Source organism: Lepisma saccharinum, chromosome 15 (genome assembly GCF_977018435.1).
Source record: "Lepisma saccharinum chromosome 15, izLepSacc3.1, whole genome shotgun sequence".
Classification (NCBI taxonomy): Eukaryota; Metazoa; Arthropoda; class Insecta; order Zygentoma; family Lepismatidae; genus Lepisma; species Lepisma saccharinum.
Genome location: NC_139243.1, coordinates 42,405,421 through 42,426,056, shown reverse-complemented (window position 1 = coordinate 42,426,056; position 20,636 = coordinate 42,405,421). Strand labels below are relative to the sequence as shown.

The window sequence follows — 20,636 nt, the reverse complement described above, 5'->3', positions numbered from 1 at the left end:
AGAAATTTAAGAAGGAATTGTAGAGAAAATGAAATTAAACACAAAGCTAAGAGCTTGAAAATCAATTGCATGTCATTGTTCCACCAATGCACTTTGTAATTCATTCATATTAATAAAAGACTGGTGTAAGGGGTTACATGGTAAGGCTCCCAAAAGTCAGCCTCACTTCCCGTAATACATCCTGATAAATACTTCTTGTAGACCAACGAGGCTCTGCCGTCTGGGTCCACGACCAGGATCCTCTGTTGAGTAGTAATGTTGTCCTGTGTTTTGCTGAGAGCCCTTTTACAGTCTCAGCTTTTGATAGGGCAGAAAATTTTGCTGGAAATAGTATAGTGTCACACATGACAATGTGTCGATTCGGTGGAAGAGTGCATTAAGTGATGGAATTTCCGTTTAGCCAAAGATCCCCGGTTCGAGCCTCAGGTTCTACATCAATTTCATCTTCTCATCATTCATACTCATGTGTTTCCTTCTGTGTGTGCAGTCATTAGGCTATAAATTCTGATAAAATATATTGTTTGTGCAGATAAGTAAAAATACAATGTAGAAGATTGCGTTCGTTGCACAGTAAATTTAAATACTTAGTACGTATAATTATTGCAAGAGGATATTGTGTAAAACATCTTACATACTGAAATGGTACGATATAGCTATTTTCAATTTGTACTGCGAAATAGCCGCATTTTCGCATTGATTGGTCGGCTCACAACTTCACCACTCTGGATGGTCGAGACGAGACGAGGCATGGAATTATCGGTCTCGTTTCGAGTTGTAAATGCCAGTCTCGTTCTCAGTCTCGTGTGGATTGTGAAAGTCACGTTGTGGCCCTCGTCTCTATTTATAAACATCCATATTGTTCTCGTCTAGGTCTCGTCTCAAGTCAGGATATACATACATACATACATATATACGTGTATATATATATATATATATATATAGAGAGAGAGAGAGGGGGGGGTTATTATTATAAGACAAACAACATTACTTATTAGGGTCATTCCACGAAAAGTGGTCCTACTCGATGTTAATAACAAAATGAATTAATCAGAAATTATTATTGTTTATAATTGCATTAAGGTTTTAAAATAAATCAGTAAATAAATTTTACATAAATTACTATAAAAACAAATAGGAGATGCCAAACAAAAATATTATGCGAACAAAATTGCGTCTTCAAATAACAAAAGCAAAGCAATGTGGGACGTTGTAAATGAAAATGTAGTGATGAAAGAAAACAACACAAATAACAATATAAAATTATGTACAAATGACGTTGAAATAGACGATCCATTTGCAGTGTGTGAAACATTTAACAAATACTTCACCTTATTAGGAAATAACTTAGTAACAAATATAACTAACGTAAAAAAAACCATTGCAACTTTTGCGTAACTTTAAACCGCCTACTCTACAAAGCATTTTTCTAACGCCAACCACAACAAATTAAATATCGAAAGAAATAGGGAATTTAAAAGACTCAAAGGCTGTAGGAGACGAATTTCCAGTCAGAGTAATAAAAGAAATCAAGGAGTTGTTAGCACCTATTTTAGAATATCTCTTTAATGACTGTATTGCGAATGTTATCTTTCCTACTAACTTAAAAATAGCAAAACTCAATCCAATATTTTAAAATGGAAGTAAAAACCTGGTTCAAAATTACAGACCAATTTCATTATTACCTGTGCTAAGCAAGATTCTAGAAAAGTTAATAAAACGTTGTCTTCTACAGTTCCTTAATAAACACAACATATTATCAAAATAACAACACGCATTTATTAAAAAAAAGCACATACATTAATCGAATCCATCTTGCAAGGAATAAATGATAAAAAAATTAGTACTGGGAATATTTTACGACTTGACAAAAGCCTTTGATTTGGTAAACCACAAAATATTTATTTCTAAAATGGAATACTATGGGATAAGGGGTAACGCGCTTGAAATTATGAAATCATACTTATCAAACAGATTTCAATGTGTTGAAATTAGCCACGAAAGAGAAAGAAACATAAGAAAATACAAATCCACTCTAATGACGTTAAAGGATCAATATTAGGCCCGCTACTTTTTCTGTTCTACATAAATGATTTACCATTAAATATACAAAATACAAAGATTTTGTTGTATGCAGACTATACTAGCGAAAATGTAAAGGGAAATGATGTGAACGAGTTAGAAGCCAACATTGAAAAAACAATGGAAGAAATGAAATCTTGGTTTAACAGCAACAAATTACTATTGAACGAACAGAAAACAAATTACTTGCTTTTTCACACTAAACAAAACAATAAAATTAAGGATGTAGTAAAGAATTGACATCTTTCAGTAATATTAGTTAGCGTAACAAAAGTTTTAGGAGTAACTATAAATGAAAATCTAGATTGGTCCAACCATGTAAAAATACTCGTTAAAAAACTAAATTCCAAAATATTTGCACTGAGGATATTAAAACAAACACTTAATACAAATTCACTAATTCAGGTATATTATGCAATGTTTCATTCACTAATAAATTATGCAATAGAATTCTGGGGGAACTCACCGGCAAGGTTAGAAGAATTTAGAAAACAAAAGCAAGCCATTAGGATTATAGCAGGAATAAAGACTAGGGAAAACTTTGTTTAAGAAATACAACGTATTAAACCTCCCTTCACTGTACATATATGAAATGGCATTATACGCGAGAAAAAAATATTGCGCTACGAAGTTCAATAGAACATACATATAACACCCGAAACAAACAGCTTCTAAAGCCATACTTCACCAGGCTTACATTAGTTCAAGAAGGACCCGAGCAGATGGCAATTAAAATATTCAACCATTTACCAAATGATATAAAATCAGAAAGTATGACAAGTTTCAAAAACAAATAAAAAAACTGTTAGTTAATAAGGAATATTATAGCGTTAGTGAATATCTAGATTGTACATTATAGAAATGTTGTAATTATATTTTTTATACATGTATGAACTGTACTGAACCCTCCAAATACCAATGTATATGGTTTATATGTAGTAATGAATTCCGAATAAATCCCAAATGAATATAATTTGCATATTTCACTAGGAAAAGTTATTCGCACATGTAGCCCACATCCTTCACAGACAAATAAAGTCAAATTTTGCTACATTTTAAAGCATTTTTAACACATTTCGTTAATACTTTTCATGCTTTCCTTTGTTAGCAGACACTACTAAGTATTTTATAATTCTATGAAATAAGTTTATTATGATTTTTTTAATTCAATCTCATGTCTAGGACATTACATTTTGTGTGTAAAATGTCACACTGGAATGCCCTAATATATATATATATATATATATATTGTTTTGTATTGTATTTTGGCACCTCGTTTCCACGCTAAGCCATCGAAAACGATGTTATCCATGCTCAGTTTCACCATGACCACGAATAGACTATCTTTGCTGTTACACATAAAATTCATGACTTATATCTGGAAGCCTCATAGTAATGTAAATTCAGTTTACATAATGTTTTCAATGTCGCAGAAAAGTCTCAAACGAGATCTAGAGTCTCGAAAGGTCTGTTTTCGTTCTTGTCTCTGATATTACAAACCCATGCTGGTCTCATTTCGATCTTTACAAGCTTGTAAAAGCCCTTCTCTACCTACCACCAAATATTCTTGGTCTGATCTCCGACCTGGGCATGACTGATCTTTGCGCATGCCCTTTCATTGAGATGTAAATTGTTAGGGAGGAGGGGTGTTTGCTCCAGGCTTTGGATATAGCTGCGAGGATGCTTCTATGGTTAACATGGTGGAAATGAAATGAGAGGTTCGGTGATGTTTTACTTACGTTTTGCTGGTTTCAGGGGGTAGGGCAGTATCCTCCTGCACTCCCGTCTTCGAACACTCATCCTCATTGTCGCTAATAACCAACAGTTCCAAGAAAATTTCGTAAGACTAAAAAAAATACTAATCGTTGCGATTAGACAAAGTGACAGAAAAGCGATATGAAAGTATATTAGATACATACATTTGTAAAATACATGGTGGTTATAATTAAACTGACGGTCTGAGACTTCATAGATATGCTAATGCAGCAATTCGCTCGCGAATTATATATATACACAGGGTGTCATTTTAATGGAGCCCAAGGACCACGGAAACGTATAGAGGATATCAAAACAAACAATTTTTCTCAGTAACATTTTTCTCGTTGGTGCATCATTTCGGCGCTACAGTCGTTCAAAAATGACCGTTTGCCGCCTGAATACTGGCAACCACACACAACATTTTATTGCATTTGTGACGTCATATCCGGTCGTGACGCGATGAGTTCCAGGGTTGCCAGGAACACACATATTCTGTGAAAAATGACATAGCTATAATCAGCCACATTATGTACCGTAAAACAAAACGAGAAAATACGTTCTGGAACCTAACAGGAAGTAAACAAACGATACGAAAAATGGTAGAAATAAAATAGAATTCAAGTGGAAGTGGTTATATCGAATTTTGTCTCAGCTTACATGTCAAATATTTGTAAATCTCATGGCCAAGTTGCCATCTACAATTTAGTCTATCCACTTCATCCTTCTGATACACGTTGTTTGTGACACACTGAACAGATGACAAAATAGAAATGAAGCAACTCAAAATTCCAAAGTTAGGCAACACATAATATATTCAGGACATTGTGAGGCAAATGACGAAATGGTTGAAAATACAGGGATATAAGTAGTAGTAAAACAAACTCTCCTACGACCGTGTTTATCTATGCACCGAATACACATGTACCGTAGTTTACAACTGTGAACAGAGCAGTATATTCGCTACTGATTCATCATTAGATTGTTACTGTGGTTGTACGCGTTTTAGCCAAAATGTAACAACGTGAAGCTCGGATACTTCCGTTATCAGCACAAAAGTATCACAATGCATCTGGACACAAACCTGTAGATATCAAACTTGCAACGAGATTTGCAAATATTTGGCATGTAGCTGAGCGTAAACAGCCACATGTAAGCTGAAGTCCAATAAAATTTATTGTTGTTGATATTTTGACATGTAGGCTGAGACAAAATCCGATATTGACACTTCATTTTTAATATACTTTTACCATTTTTCATATTGTTGGTTCACTTCCCCCTTCCCCTTAGATGACTGCTGATCTTATGGCTGGTAGGCTATGATGTTCGGTCTACTGGAAGCGTTTCTCATTTCGTTTTACAGCTAATAATGTGGTTAGTAGTTTGTCATTTTTCACAAAATTTGTGTTCCTTGGAACCCTTCCGTGCGCTGTTTCGCCGCAGGAAATGATGTCACAGATACGATCAAATCTTGTGTTGGGTTGCCAGCATCCAGGCGGCAAAACGGACTTTTTTTGGAACGGCTGTAGCGTCGAATCGACTCACCAACGAAAGAAATGTTACGGAGAAAAGTTGATTATTTTGATGTCCTCTATATGAATCTGTGGTCCGTGGTCGCCATTAAAATGACACCCTGTATATGTACATATATATTAAAAACTAGTTTCAATTCTCGCCACCAGGTTAAAATATGGCGAGTCAAAACGTGGAAATTTCCGTAACTCGGACGTCAGTATGTTATTCCGACGTCGGTGGCATTGCCTAACAGTTGTGTAAGCTCCCTGGTTGTTGGTGACGCTTGTTGATGATTCCTTTTGTGATGTGAATGTTCGTTGAAAAATAAAAAGGTTGAATTCGTTCGTGTAAAACACAATGGCTATTGCGAAGAGACACCATGCACTGCTAGTGAAGTTGTTTTACCAGAATGGGAGCAATAGCAACGCTGCATTTCTATCTCGATTTCCATACTCGACCGCCAATTATTACATGCAGATTCGTGATTAGGAGTTCACAGTTAGTGAGTAGGCGAAATTTCATAGAAATTGAAGAGTGGTGCGGTATTGTAAACTCGTTCCAAAAAAATCAAAACAATGTATTGCGTGCAGCGTATGGCTCGCACAAAAGGAAAATAAAATATTCTATTCTATATTCATTAGCATATATACGAATTTCAGATGCCTATGTTCAGTAAGCAATTTCTGTACTACTCTGAACACCGCCAGTTTAATTATAACCGCCCGGGATATGTATATTAACGAAGAAAACTGTCGTTTACTACAGGCAATTTAAGAACTCCGAAGTACATTTTCTTTTCCGTATCACGATGTCACGGTATCCAGTGACATGTGAAAAAACACCGTTCGATATTAATCATTTTGGTTCATTGATTCATATTATGTTTAAATGTAAAGTGTGAGGTTTGGTTTATTATGTGGCAAAATTGGAATCCGAGCCATGCACCGGGAGTTGGGAGACGGAATTTTCTGAGTGACAGCCGAACTGTCAATACGGCAAAGTACATGGCATATTTGCACCAAAGCTGGTCGTCACGGAAAAAGGATGGACTTATTTTCGTCTGGACCAACGGATAATTCGCCGCGGAAAGCCAAAACTGCTTTTCACTAATGGCCAGGATAATCAGCTGGAGCCCAAGCTAGCAAGAACCGAAGACACGCCTTGTGCCTTCATTTCGAGACAATGGACCAGAGGTCATTTCCATCTCTTCAGAAACCCAAGCCAAGCCACTTTAACGTGTTTTCAACGGACAATTTTGAATCTGGTATAAATCTGCAGGACTTTGAGTTCACCACACAGTTTTTACCCGGATTTTGTAGAGAGAGCATATCCGCGCTACACTCTCGCATGACTACTGTTTTGTCTCCGTGGACTTTGTTTTTCTTGCGTACCGTAAGCGAGTTATCGATAGTGAGTTTACCAGTATGCGCTTTATTCTGTGAAGCATTTCGCGGTGGTTTGTTTTTTACCAAGCGTGAACTACCATAAAGATGGCGGGCTAAAAAGATAAAGAAGGGAGGCCGTCGACTTCCCCGACGCCTGCAACTATGCACCACCACAATCCGGTGAAGCCACCCGGCGCCACGACCAACGACCGACGCGCAACGCCGCGAAGCCAAACATTGCCCGACGCCCAGAAGGACGTTTCCAGTTCGACGTCCAACAGAAGCCCGTTACCAGAGAGAGAGAGAGAGAGAGAGAAGGATGCCTCCTGATCAACGCCCGACAGAAGCCCAAAGAGAGAGAGAGAGAGAGAGAGAGAGAGAGAGAGAGATGATTCCAGGACCACGTTTGATTGATGTCCGACACACAAGAGAGATTCCGGACCGACGCGTGCGGTACAGCCTACGCTCGTGAGAAGAGAGACACGCGACGTTCCATGAAAGTGAAAGTGCCCAATATCGCCGCAATCATCCTTCGCCCCGTTCGACCACGAAGAACATTTTCGCCGCAAAGGAACCCTTGTGTAAATCCCCGCATCCAGGAAAGATGAACGATCACACGATGTAGAAGAGTCCGGTAGAGTATTCTTCAGATGGTCTATGTCCATGTAAGTATGTATTGTTTGTATCAACGCAGTACCGTAAACGCCGAAGTCTCACTGATTTGCAAAGTGACTCAGGAACACCGAACCTAACTTCCGTGTCTTCAATTTTTGAGTAATGTTATATATAAAAAAGGTCATTTCATGTTTATATGTAATAATTTGATTGGCTGCATTCAGAGTTAGAAGCTCCATTCCATTACGTTAATCTTTCGTGTAAATTGTCAAAGTGAGCTCCATTTTTGTGTAACCGACCGCCCCGTCGCGTCAATTAGCTTGTCAATAGTTGACCGATTAGTCTTTTTAATTTGTGGAAAGCGTATTATATATTACAAGGTCGTGCGAGTGTAGTATTCTTTATTGCATAGTGGTTTTTGTTGTAATTTTTGCTCGCGCCGACGATTGATTTGTGTATTCCGGCAGCTGGAGCCGATTAAGTTTTGCATCACTATGTATGGTGTAATTGTTCTCAATGGACGAGAGAGGCTTGTGTGTATTACCCCCGTCCGAGAAAGTTGGTAAATGTCGTGCTTACGACTTGATGCGTACGATCATTCGAACGAATGGTTTAACTACGCCGACCCAATCGTTCTAGATAACTGCTTTCCAAAGGCTGGCGCATAATTAATTTAAAAGAGCACGGGAGCTGGCAGACTAATGACCTAAATTCACGTAAAGGTTCAAACAAAAGGAAATGGTATTGATTAGATTAGATTAGATACATTGATTAGATACATGATTTGTATGTATATTCACATGTAAAATTCCTCAGAAGTAATGAATGAGAGAGAGAATGAGAGAGAGTGAGTGAGGAGGCGATGAAAACAGTTTGTGGATTCCAATATTTTTTTGTTGATACAATATATTCATATTTTTACCGTTCGTCAGTGTTATCATTTGATGTTTTTCAGAATATCTGGTATAATGCAATTAGTGTGTTATTTTTGTTCGTTGAGTGACGCAAACATATACTCTCAAGCAGGTGGGACTTCAACACTTCGCCGCGACGAGCAATTTATATTACCAGGCAAATACTTTAACAAACAATCACATACGCGACCTGACGTAGCTAGCAGCGACACAGCGCTGACACATAAAAATGAACAAACCTCAAGTAGATTAAACAATTAAGCGGGCGGCGCTTTAATCTAATAGTACGCACTTTAAACAAATACAAAGGAGCACAAACAACAACGAATTTAAGATCATTAAAAAAAATATCACAAGAAATAAGAAAAATTGACCTGAGACGAATAAATTACAAATGACAAGCGCGACGGGAGTTTGGTATGAAGTTTCGAGTTGTGTGGGCGTTTTCAAAATGTTGACGAATTTCAAGGGCGTTCTCTAAATCAATCGGGCCGTCACGTGTTGACATTCACACAGATGAATACATTACCATCTCTCAGCTTCCGAGGTGCATCCTGGCGTCTTTATGGGGGATTGAAAACACATAGTATTCACACGAAAGGTTTCCTTGGTCGCGACGATGAAGATACGAAGAGCGTTCATACATCTGGTTTCTCGGCTTCTCTCCCTCTCGGGATAGGTGAACATCTCCGTGGTCTGGCGCGGTTCGGACGTCGCATCTGTGCGGTCGTTCTTAGCTCGTCGGCGTCTTCTCCATCACCGTCGGACGATCTCACGCGTCGGGACGTCAACATGGCAGCGTTCGACATCTCTCTCTCTCTCTGTGGCGGCTGGTAGACATCGTCGGCGCGTCGGGACGTCAACAGGGCATCGTTCGACATATCTCTCTCTCTCTCTCCGTGGTGGCTGGTAGGCATCAGGCGGCGTAGCTCGTCGTTTCTTGGCATGTTGTAGGCATGGGTCGTAGTCTCGTCTGACATCGGGCGAATCGAGGGTAACGCCCTCATCTCTCTTCTTCCTCTAGCCCGCCATAATTTTCGATGTTCCTCGTTTGACAAAAACTATAAACGGCGTAAGATTATCACGGAAACACAGTCTCGCTTCAACTTCCTCCAGCGGTTGAGGTAAGCGCACTCGTGTAGACTTACTGCCTATCCACACTGCTGTTCGCGAAGCACAACAAAGTCCACTGTATACGGAGAGGTAACACGGAGGTGCTCTCGCTACAAGAATCGCGGCAAAACTGTATACGGAGAGGTAGCACGGAGGTGCTCTCGCTACAAGGATCGCGGTAAGACTGTGTGTCGAAAAACCATGTCCTTCGTTTTATTTGGATTTTAAAAAATGACGCTCGGCGCTCGTTGAAGGGACGCTTCCGGAGAGGCCATTCCACTTCGCTCTATTGTCTCCCAACCTGGACGGGTCGTGCTCGAAGTTTGGTTTCTGCGGATTAAGCTTCCGCATCGCTGTCGCCCATAGCTCAACTGCAATCAGTGCCCATAAACTGATCGATTACAACCAATTTGATCTGGCATCCGTAATTGTTGCTTGATCGCGACGAAACTCCACACATCCGTCCTTGCACACATGCTGCTGCGCTGGTAAAAGTTTCACATAAATCTGACCGCTGGAAACCGAGATATATATATATAAATGGTTGTCATTACGGTCGAATTTCCTAAGCTTTAGACGCATAACGTGGCCTTTCAGGCGCTCACCCTTAAGACACGCGAACGTCTCCTTCCTCCCGTCGGCTTGGCAAATCAAATATATATTCTTACAAATTAAGACATTCAACACTTTGATTCAACACATTTTTTACGGCTACTTGTTAGAGTAATAATAATAATGACGACGGTAAATCTGACTGTCACAAGTTGTTTGTTGCAGTTCTTCTAATGTGCGGATATGTATGTATAAGAACATTTGCAAATGCTATGTGATTTCTGTGGTGAAAAACAAGTGTTTAAAACGTTGAAAAAACCAACGTATTTTCGGTTATATCTACTGATCTTATTTGGCGCTGCAGTCGAAGTGCAATTTGAAAGACTTTCACTTCCAGTCCAAGACATCAAGATCGCACTCCGAGACTATACTCTGAGGATGATTGCTTCAAGTGCGGTCTTGCACCTTTCGGACACAGCCTAAGTTTTGTTTAGCAAGAAAAAGTAAGGCCGAGTCTGCTGCCACGCACTTGTCAGCAGTAAGAATAAGCGTCAAATTTGCTCCTGCCACGTAATTCGTCTGCTAAGAGGATGTTACAAGTCTTAAGAACAGATGAAGACGATAAAGATGCAAGTTCGTGATTAGTGGGAATGAATGTACGTACATGTAATTTAGAACTTTTTTCTTTAGAAAGCATTTAGAGATATCATTTTAATGCTAACAGAACCTAACCTAACTACGAGAGCATTTAGGTTTATTATTAGAAAAATGCTAAGGGACCTAATCTTAAAACATTTTTGTGAAAATAATCGCTACAACTTCACAGTGTGTGTTACCGACGTAATTGCATACATAGCATGCTGAAATCACGATAAAACAAAGACCGAGCCTGCTGCCACGTGCATCTCTTTTGAGGTTCCAGCAGAAAGAGAACGTGGCAGCAGACACTGCCAAAAAGTAAACTGTACTTGATCACCTCCTCCCCTTTAATTGTAACTCTCCACTATTGGCACCCGCAGACACAACCCCAGATTAAGAAGAGCGTTAGATCGAAACAATTTGTGTAAAATACAGTAACCATGTTATGTTTTCATATTTTACTATTTAAACTAAAATAATAAATGGTTCTGCAGTTTCGTAGATTTCTGGTGATTTCGGCCAAAAAAAATGTTCGATTCCACTCGTTGAGCGGTGAAATACTGCCGTGCACATCCAAGTACACCGTTTTCAATATGACCGTCTACATTTATATATAAGTGTTGTTTAATCTGCAATTTTCTGTCGTGTATGCCAGTGTAAAACTTCGGCCGAAATCGGATGTAATGTGACCATGGATCGAGCCTTACACAAGTTCGATTGTTCGACAATGTTTCGATAATCGATAATGTTGAGCTTCCACTTTAGAGATAAGTAGTTTACTTTATAGTGTAAGCTGTCGGTGGGAAGTGTACATTTGAGGAGCTTTGTAAACCAGACAAGAAATTAGAATTTGCAAAAGAATGATGTAAGTAGAAATGATAACATATAACGGGGCTATTGACATCTTTCATTTTTCATTGTAAATAGTCATTATGTACTACTTCCGTTTTGTAACAGGAACAGGAAGTCACAATTCAAGATGGCGTTGATGAAAACATCCTGTTAAATATTAGAAGTTTTTGTTATTGTGTAACAGAACTTCATGTATACAGAAGAAAAATGTTTTTTCTCCCAATCGTTCGTATTTTTTTTTAGCAAAGTTCATTACAATTAATTGACTTCATTTAAAAAGCACTGTCATTGCTGATGACTTTTGGAAGAATGAAAAAAGTCGCAGAACTGCCAACATGTGTGCAAAGATATATTTCTCGATTGCTATTTCCGAATACACATCTAACCTACTTAATTTCAACGAAGAATGACTCAAGTTAACAGTACAAGATTTTATAACTTTGAATATCTCTCAATTCGTTCTTGCATCGTGCTACAATACGCTGGAGAAAACTGTACTAGCTATTAAGGAATGGAAGTTTGCCTTGTGAATATTTTGAATTTTGAAGCAGAATAGTTCACAATAGTGCATATATTTTGGAGATCATAGGAATATGCTAAGGATGAATTTCACACATAGTTTTTCTATCGTTACTGGTGTGAATTTTAATATCTCATTAGGTAAGAATCTTGGTTGTTAAAATATGAGAGATGAAAACAATGTCTAACCTATATACAGCATTAGATTCGGCCCAAGTTCAGATTGTTTAATTCCGAATTTATCACATGGTGCACCCACTTTTTTTTTTAACACATACTTCAGGGTGTTAGTGATTACTTACTGCATGTTTTCTGGAGAACGACTTCTCCCTTCCATATACCTCTAAATGTTTCATTGTTTTTGTGAGCAGCCATTTGTTTACTCTTGTTTTGGATACGGACTGCTGCTGCCATCTATTTCACGTGTATGGGTGCAAACAGTTATTCTGTCCCTAAATCTTTTCGTTCTTAGGTTAGGTGGGTCAGGTTTAGGGCTCTTAGCATTTATAAAATATCCCTAAATCCTTTCATTGTTAGTTTCGGTGAGCCAGGTTTAGGGCTCTTAACATGAAAGTAACAACCCTTAATCCTTTTAAAACCTGTGATCACATAATATCCCATCTCGAGCATAAACCTCCCATCAAGCTTTGCATGAAAATCTGCAAATACTCATGCCCGAGTCACCCAGAAACCAAGGACACCTGCTCGTGGTCTGTGCTAATTAGTTTCTCTAACCTTCGAACTTGCTCCCACAATTATACTCTTACAATACTTGCAAAAAATCTTGGGTAACTGTTCCGATTGTTTTATGATTTGTTTCAAATGCTCCTAGCAGGAAGACTGATTTTCATACAATTTTTTCAATCATTGTCACATAAAATTTGAACCTTCTTTAAAGCAATGAGCAGTGGTACTATTATCGTATGAGGGAAACACCTACGAATCATATATTTCGGACTTCTTTACATTGCTAACGTGTTATTTTTGAATGTGGAACATTTCCTAAAGTGAAATAATGCATATCAATGTCTATTTCTTAGACTTACGAGTACTTACTGTTACTTGTTGTTTCGAATCTGTAACACATTATGGCCATGATAGCGTACTGGTTTAGGGGACGTTCTGAGAGCGTTTTGTCGATTTATGCAGTGTTGCAACCTCGTTCACCAGAAAATATCTACTTCCGTGCCCGGATTTGAAATTATGCTAATACGTCGCAAACCATTGACGTTAGCCCCAAAAACCATTTTCCATAAGGTTAGGTTAGGCAAGCATAGTTAAAAAAATAATTAAAAATACTCGACACGTCATGTTCTAGTGAAAACACAGCGAGGCTGAAACACTGGCTACGGGGTTGCATCACCTTAAAACACGGAACATTGCATTCTCGTGCAGAAAGCAAATGGCGGAAGCAGAAGCAGCATGTCGGACAGAGATTTTCGCAGAAAACAACACGCATTCACATTAAAATGAATCAAATCTACAATCAGGAACTTCCACAACGCTAATGAAAATGATTTCCGTAAGTACTTTCTACTGTAAATTTGAAGGAATCCGTTTCCCTCATACGATAAATTTACCCTATTGGGATTTCGGGAAAAAGTTATTTATGTTGAAAAGAACAACTTAAAAATTAGATTACGCAAGCATGCACGCTTCCCATGTACAATGTACATGCGACTGTATCGTAGACTAGTGGGAATTAATGTAAAAGCAAATCGGAACCTTAGTAGAATGCATTTAAGGACTTTATTTTAATGCTAAAAGTACCAAACCTGAACCGCCTAACCTAACTACGAAAGCATATATTGAAGTTAATAGAAATTGAACCATGTAGAAATTAAGGTACTTGTTTACTATCCTTCGGACACATTTATTTATTTTTACAGAAGAAACTACTTACCGTAATAAGTTCCTGTAGCATTGTCGAACATCGGGAAGGTGTTTCGTGTGATGTGGGAATGTTTCATAGCTGAAATTCATGTTGTTCATTGAAAATTAATTCTCCGACGGAGAATAACTAGCCCCACGAACCATTGGCGCGTGGATAGGTTAGTTCTGTTAGGTTAGGAAACATAGTTAAAATTTGGTGTCGCGTTAGTATCAAGATCTAGTAATTGGAAATAATTGCGAACCATTGGCGCGTGGTTAGGTTAGTTCGTCTCAGGCAAGTGACAAGGCCTATGAGAAAGACGTACTTGGTAATGTGAAAAATTGCAATTAATTTCATCAAAACAACGTTGATACACCTTCAGGAATGTTCCACGAAGCAGATACGTAAGTACGAATGTCAAAAATTGACGAAACGAAAAAATTAGAGGTGTCCGAAGGATAGTAAATTTTTACCGAAATTGCATTCGTAGCATGATGAAATCGCAATAAAACAAAAGGAACTTGGGCTTTTTTTTTTTACAATTGCTGCTAACATATTTCACTTGCAGTTTTTGTTATGAGTTTAGAGGTTTTGTAATGCCATATTTTGCAACTAGTTAAATAATTCTACAAGGTGTAGTGGTACTAGTTTACTATCCATTTGACAGGTTTTTTCATTTTTACAGAAGAAACTACTTACGGTAATAAGTTCCTGTAGCATTGTCTAATATCTGAAAGGTGTTTTGTGTGATGTGGGAATGTATGATAGCGGAAATTCATGTAATGTCTATTTCTTTCTTCGTTTTCTCGGTTCTCTAACACTGAACATGCAATATGGCAATAGCGTACTGGTTAATCGTACGATGTGGCAGTTTCAACGAACAAAAGACAAGCACGACATGCAATTATCTAGGTAGGTAGGTTTACGTGCCATACTGTGTGATACGCAAGCGAGACAACACAAATAAAGAAGCACTCGTAATGTAAAAAATTGACATTACTTTCATGAAAAGAACGTGAATACACCTTAAAGAATGTTCCGCAAAGCAGATAGGTAAGTACGAATGTCAAAAATTAACGAAACTGAGGAGTTACAGGTGCACGATACATAGTACATTTTTACCGGTGTAGCAGCTAAGAGATAGATATTGACCATTGCTTCTTGTTAGTAATTTGTTTTTGCCTTCATGTGTATGTTTACCCAATTGCATAGTGGTAATGCTGTTGACTTGCAATCAAGGGGTAATGAGTTCGATCCCAGTGGAGACATGTTTCATAGTGGTTCAGATTTCATCCTAAAATGTACGTTTTGTCGTAATTAGCCTATTGTAGCATTAAATGGACTTAAAACATGCTTTTACACATTGGTGCCTCTCATGACAAATTTAAATGTTATCATAAAATTTGAAACAAATGTAAATATCAAATTATTAGATGTTTCAGGATGAAGTGGTCCATGTCACTTGTTATTTCAGTCTGAATGCTCTTAAGATTTAACACGATTTGGTTGCTTTTTCGTGGGATATTTAGAATTAATTTAGCCTGTTGAGCTCAGATAACAAATTGCAAGTAAGTTAATGTTGTTGGATAAAGGTTTTCTTTTTATTGAACTTTTCTTTTATAAATACTAATGGGCCTCCAGAAAGGAATAAAGTAATGCTCTTGCCTTGTAATTATGAGATGGTCCAAATTTCAATTCCCAGTGGAGGACAGTGATTTGGATCCCATTTCACAATTACACAATCTGAGCATAATTTGCACTTAAATAATTTTTTTCTAAAAAAAAATGACACATTTTTCTTTAGACATTTTATCCATTTGTGGTCTGTCTTCCTTGCTTCTGCCTCAGTTTTAGGGCCACTGACCACTGGGCCAGTGTCACTGTTTTCCCATGAGATGTTTGTTACAGCCAGTGGTTGACAACTCATTCAAAGGTAATTTTATGTTTGTCAGCAAGTCCAAGACATAATTAAACTATTACTCTTTATGATTATGCCATAATTTGTTTAGTAAAATTTAGTTGCCATGGACATTTTAGCAAATTGTCTATAGCACACACAGTTGTACTACCTACGGTTCAAGTGTGTGTATTCCCAAGATGACAAGTGGCTGTTAAATTTGAACTTATCATGTCTTGTAAGGTTCTCTGGGCAAATAATTGTAAATTCAATGCGGCTTGCTGGGAATAGTATTTTAGTTCTACATATGCAATATTTATGTTTTTATTATATTTACTCATTTTGTTTATTTTATTTATACGATTATTGTTTATTTTAGTACTAGCTTTTTTTTTGAGTAAATGAATTATTTCCATAATTTTTTTTTCTTGCAAGAGAATGGAGGTGGTCTATTTGTTGCCATCTTTGTGGCAGAGTGGTTAGCACAGCACACTATAATGCCAGAGGTCGGGGTTCGAATCCCAGTTCAGACATGGATATTTGTTTTGATTGATTGATGTGCTTTATTTTATTTTGCATTTTGTGCCACTTTTGGCTTATTTGCGAATTTGGGGATGAGTGATAATATGATGAAATTGATGAATGGACACTCACAAACATCCATACACTGGCCGGGATTTGAACCCGGGACCCCTGGCATCGTAGCACAATGTGCTAACCTCTCTGCCAGGTGGGCCGGCATGGATATTTCTCTTTGGAAGAGAATTTACAATACCGGACCCCTCCCCAATTTTTGTAATATTTCGCATACTCACTAATTGAGGCCTCCTAATCACAAATTTGAAGTTAAAATTTGGGGGTCACGCATTGAAATTGCAAAATAAGGGGATCCATGATCGCAACCGACAATGCACGATTGCTCATTATTTATGACTCATTACTACGACCCTGAATTTTAACTATGCTTGCCTAACCTAACCTTACCGTGGAATGTTCGTAGGGCTATCCGTCAATGGTTTGTGGGGCTACCCCTGCATGGCTTTACGACCTCAAATTTTAACTGTTTGCTTAACCTAACCTTACCGAGAATGGTCTGTGGGGCTATCCGTGAATGGTTTTGCGATAATTGTGATAACGAAATGATAAAAAATCTTATTTTCGTACCACTTTAACGGCAAACGTTCTTCATCGAAGATGCCATTTTCGTATCCTGCAATTTACAATCGATGCATTGTTGCCAAACTTACCTGTAATCAAATCAGTCCACATTCCACATGCTCTTCTACATCGTGATTGTCCTTATCAATACACGCACTGTCCTTGCTCAAGTTTAGAACGTTCTACCGTGGACACATGTAAGCACCTTCTTTGGGCAAAATACCGAAATCCATAAGTTTGTTGATTACCCCACGGCCATCCTCCTGCACATTCCACCTAACAATCTGTACAACATTAACAACTTTTTTTACTGTTCTCTTCCGCTATTCTTACACGATTTATGCTCTCCAACTTTGAAATCAGTGTGGCAGTGCTGTAGACAGGGTAACTAATTGCGAATGTCAATTGTTCATATCACCAAATATGGTTCCCATACTTGTATACGGTGAATCATTGCGAGAATAGAAAAGCTTATTTTACAACTTCTACATGTTAATGAACAATTTCTACACCTCGCCCCAACATGTTAACCTCAGATCAATCATCACGACTAATTATTTTGTGAGTATAAGCAGTAGCATAGAAATTACAGAAGGGTCTGGTATTGTAAATTATTGCCTCTGTTTGTCCCGATGAGAATCCAGAGAATTTTGAGAGAATTGATGTATGAAACTTAAGAAAAGTTTGAAAACAGGAGATACTACCACTTAGGGGTATTCTTTTTACACAAATAAAGTTGGTAGGGGGGGTCTGGCTTCCATGCGGGAGACGTGTGTTCGATTCACAAAGTGGGTGATCTGAGGTCTGAATTTTTCAGGCCTTGTCCCCGCATAAAGTGGCTCCCGGGTTCACCGAGCCTCAAATCAATGGGTACGTAAAGGCAACCTGGGGGGAGGGGTTAAAGGTAGCCAAAGCATGTACCTGATTGCATCGCCTCCAAAATGGCAGAGATCGAGAGTATGTGGGACCCTACACATCCTCGCCGGCCCCCGTGGCAGAGTGGTTAGCACATCACACTTCGATGCCAGGTGTCCCGGGTTTGAATCCTGGCCTGGGCATGGATGTTTGAGTGTCCATTCATCAATTTCATCATATCATCACTCATCCTCATCTTGGCAGATTTGCCAAAATTAGCACAAGAAGCGAAGTAAAATAAAGCAATTCAATCAATCAACCTACACATCCTCTAAATGTGCTGTATGCATGGGGAATTTTATCTTTTTACCTTACCAATTTTTTCTTATATTTGTTTGAATATTTACATTTCTTTTATTTGTCACATATTTACAAAATAATATTCTCATTTATTTAGTATACACTGCAATGTACATTACAGAATAAACTTATTACACACTAAACATTTTTCTTCCACTTTTTATCACAATTAATATGAATTGTGCAATGAAATGCTTCAAATAGTAATACATTACTGTATGTTAATACATTTTTATGTATATATTTATATTTACCAATACAATATTGTAAATAAAATGACAGAAAAAAATAACATGGTATTTTGATAGGTTTCGTTCTGTTTCTGAATCTAACTCTGCACTTTTTGACTCTCTTTGCACTGAAGCATCTAGTTGGTTACATGGTGCAACACCAAGTTGTTTTGTTCGTTGATTTGGAATCAAGTAGCATATTTGGTGTCTGCACAGTTTGCACTACCTTCCGGACTGGTGTTTGTGTTGTGTATGGTCACGTGGTGAGTACTAACTAATCAAATGACCGTTTAAAGAAGCAGACAGGCATTTGTTGAATCTTCTGAACTTGAACACCGCTTTCCATCTAGTTAGTTGAATGTCATTTTCTTTCACCACCCTGACACTGGATACACCTGCACTGCACCGAGTGTCAAAAAGTGCAGCGAACTAGACGGGGCTAATGTGTTGTTCATTTTCAAATTGCCAAAAGGGAAGTAACAAAAAATACAGAAGAACAATAAAAGCAACAAGTGGTGACAACAATGACACTGATCAAATGAAAGCAATTGTAATAATACTACTGTTGATAACTCTCCTTTGTGAATGTTCGAGCACATGAAACATTTCAACAACTGATAAGCAGGTTGCAATCCCTTGCACTGACAGCTGTCATGTTGACCTCAAATGCACCAATTGATGCTAAAGCACAAAGAGTTTGAGGAATGTAAAATACAATAATCAGACATATTATTGTCAGTAATGGGTCATGCAGGTATTTACAGGAAGTAAGGAAGTTTTGCATTATAGTAGTAATCTGGTAACACATTTATTAAGTAGATCGAGGAACCATTCATGTTCTTTAAGTACCATTTGGAATTTTATTGGGGATTGTCTGATATGAAATTATGGCCAATAACGATAAAGTACTGATATTCTACGGATCTGATATAAATTTACAAATGGTCCTTGAAGATCCTCAGTAGTTCATTGACCTCCTTAATAAATGTTTGTTTCCATGTGACTGCAGTGCTAAAGAAGTTGTATATTTAGATATTTACTTTTTAAAAAGTAGATATTAGCCATAAAAATTATAACAAAATGGCAGAATTTTGCACCAAATTATAAGATGAAAAGATATAGTGGATTGGTAAAATAATCGGTAATTTTACCGGTAAACCAATATCGGCCAATACCGTTATAATACTGATTAATATGTGCCATCCCTAGCATATACAAGGTGCTCGGAAATTCTCCTTACAAACTCCTAGGGCTAGTAGAGGGGACTTTGTAGACAATATTTGGATTAGGAACCCATGTCCGGAAACATACAATTTCCGTGCTACAGCCATGACAATGTGTCGGATGTGCCTGTGTTGGTATGCAACCGGGTAGGCAGTACATGACATCAGAAGATCACCTGATGAACTAAAGTGTAATCATTTATTACAACCATCTCAAATGAGATGTTACGTAAAGCACAGAATTGAATGACGTGTGACTCAGTACATAATACAAACAAATTTATTTGGTAACAATGCCAAGGAAACAAAAAAGAAACTTACTATTCATTGATCACAATAACACTTGTGTCGACAGTGGAATGCAATAATTTGTTTCTGTCTTCTGCACTGGATGTGTCATATGTTAAGCAGTGGCTCAATTAAAACTGTGGCTCAATGTGACGACCACCAACGTCATTGCACACATTGTACCGATGAATCATGTTCCGGTACACTTGCTCCATCACCTCTGGTGTCCCGTCAATCTCTTGTCCAGCAACTGTAACTCAAGCCAACAGTTCTTCCTCTTATCTCTACAGGAGTCTCGTACAACGTACTCTTCATACGACCCCACAAGAAATAGTCCAATGGCGTTAAATCCGGCGATCATGGGGCCACGTGGTTGGACCACCTCGGCCTATCCATCTTTGCCCGAACCTTTGGTTAAGATGTCTTCAAACGTCACGTGTAAAGTGAGGCGGTGCGCCATCGTGCTGAAACTACAGTTCCTGATGGACGTTCAATGGTACAGCATCCATGAACAGGGCCAATTCTTCCTGTAGGAAGATCAAGTATGTGGCACCCATTAACCTGGCTGAAAGATTGTACAGAATACCTGCCTGCACATTGATAGCAAATCTGTGCTGGAATCCCCGGATATGCATCGCATGTGAGTTTTCGTCTGCTCAGACATGGCTCTTTCGAGAATTGAGATCACACTCCATAGTGAATTTATATTCATCTGTGAACAGAACTTGACATGGAAACTGGGGCTCATCAATGCAGCGGCGCAGAAACCACGTGTAGGAGTTAGCACGTGGTACAAAATCGGCTGGTGTCATAG

At 38.2% G+C, this 20,636-nt stretch overlaps 1 protein-coding gene across 3 annotated transcripts in view; it reads left to right on the top strand.

Moving 5' to 3' along the window:
• The first annotated feature begins 11,315 nt into the window (after positions 1-11,315).
• The window catches only part of LOC145999466 (uncharacterized), a 61,071-nt gene continuing 51,750 nt past the window's right edge, over positions 11,316-20,636 (top strand). For 2 of the 3 annotated variants that reach the window (XM_083136432.1, XM_083136430.1), the window contains exon 1: positions 11,536-12,079. The gene's annotated coding sequence lies outside the window, so the exon portion shown is untranslated. Of the gene's footprint in view, positions 11,433-11,535; positions 12,080-20,636 lie in introns of those variants that run through there. The other variant, XM_083136431.1, reaches the window with a different exon arrangement.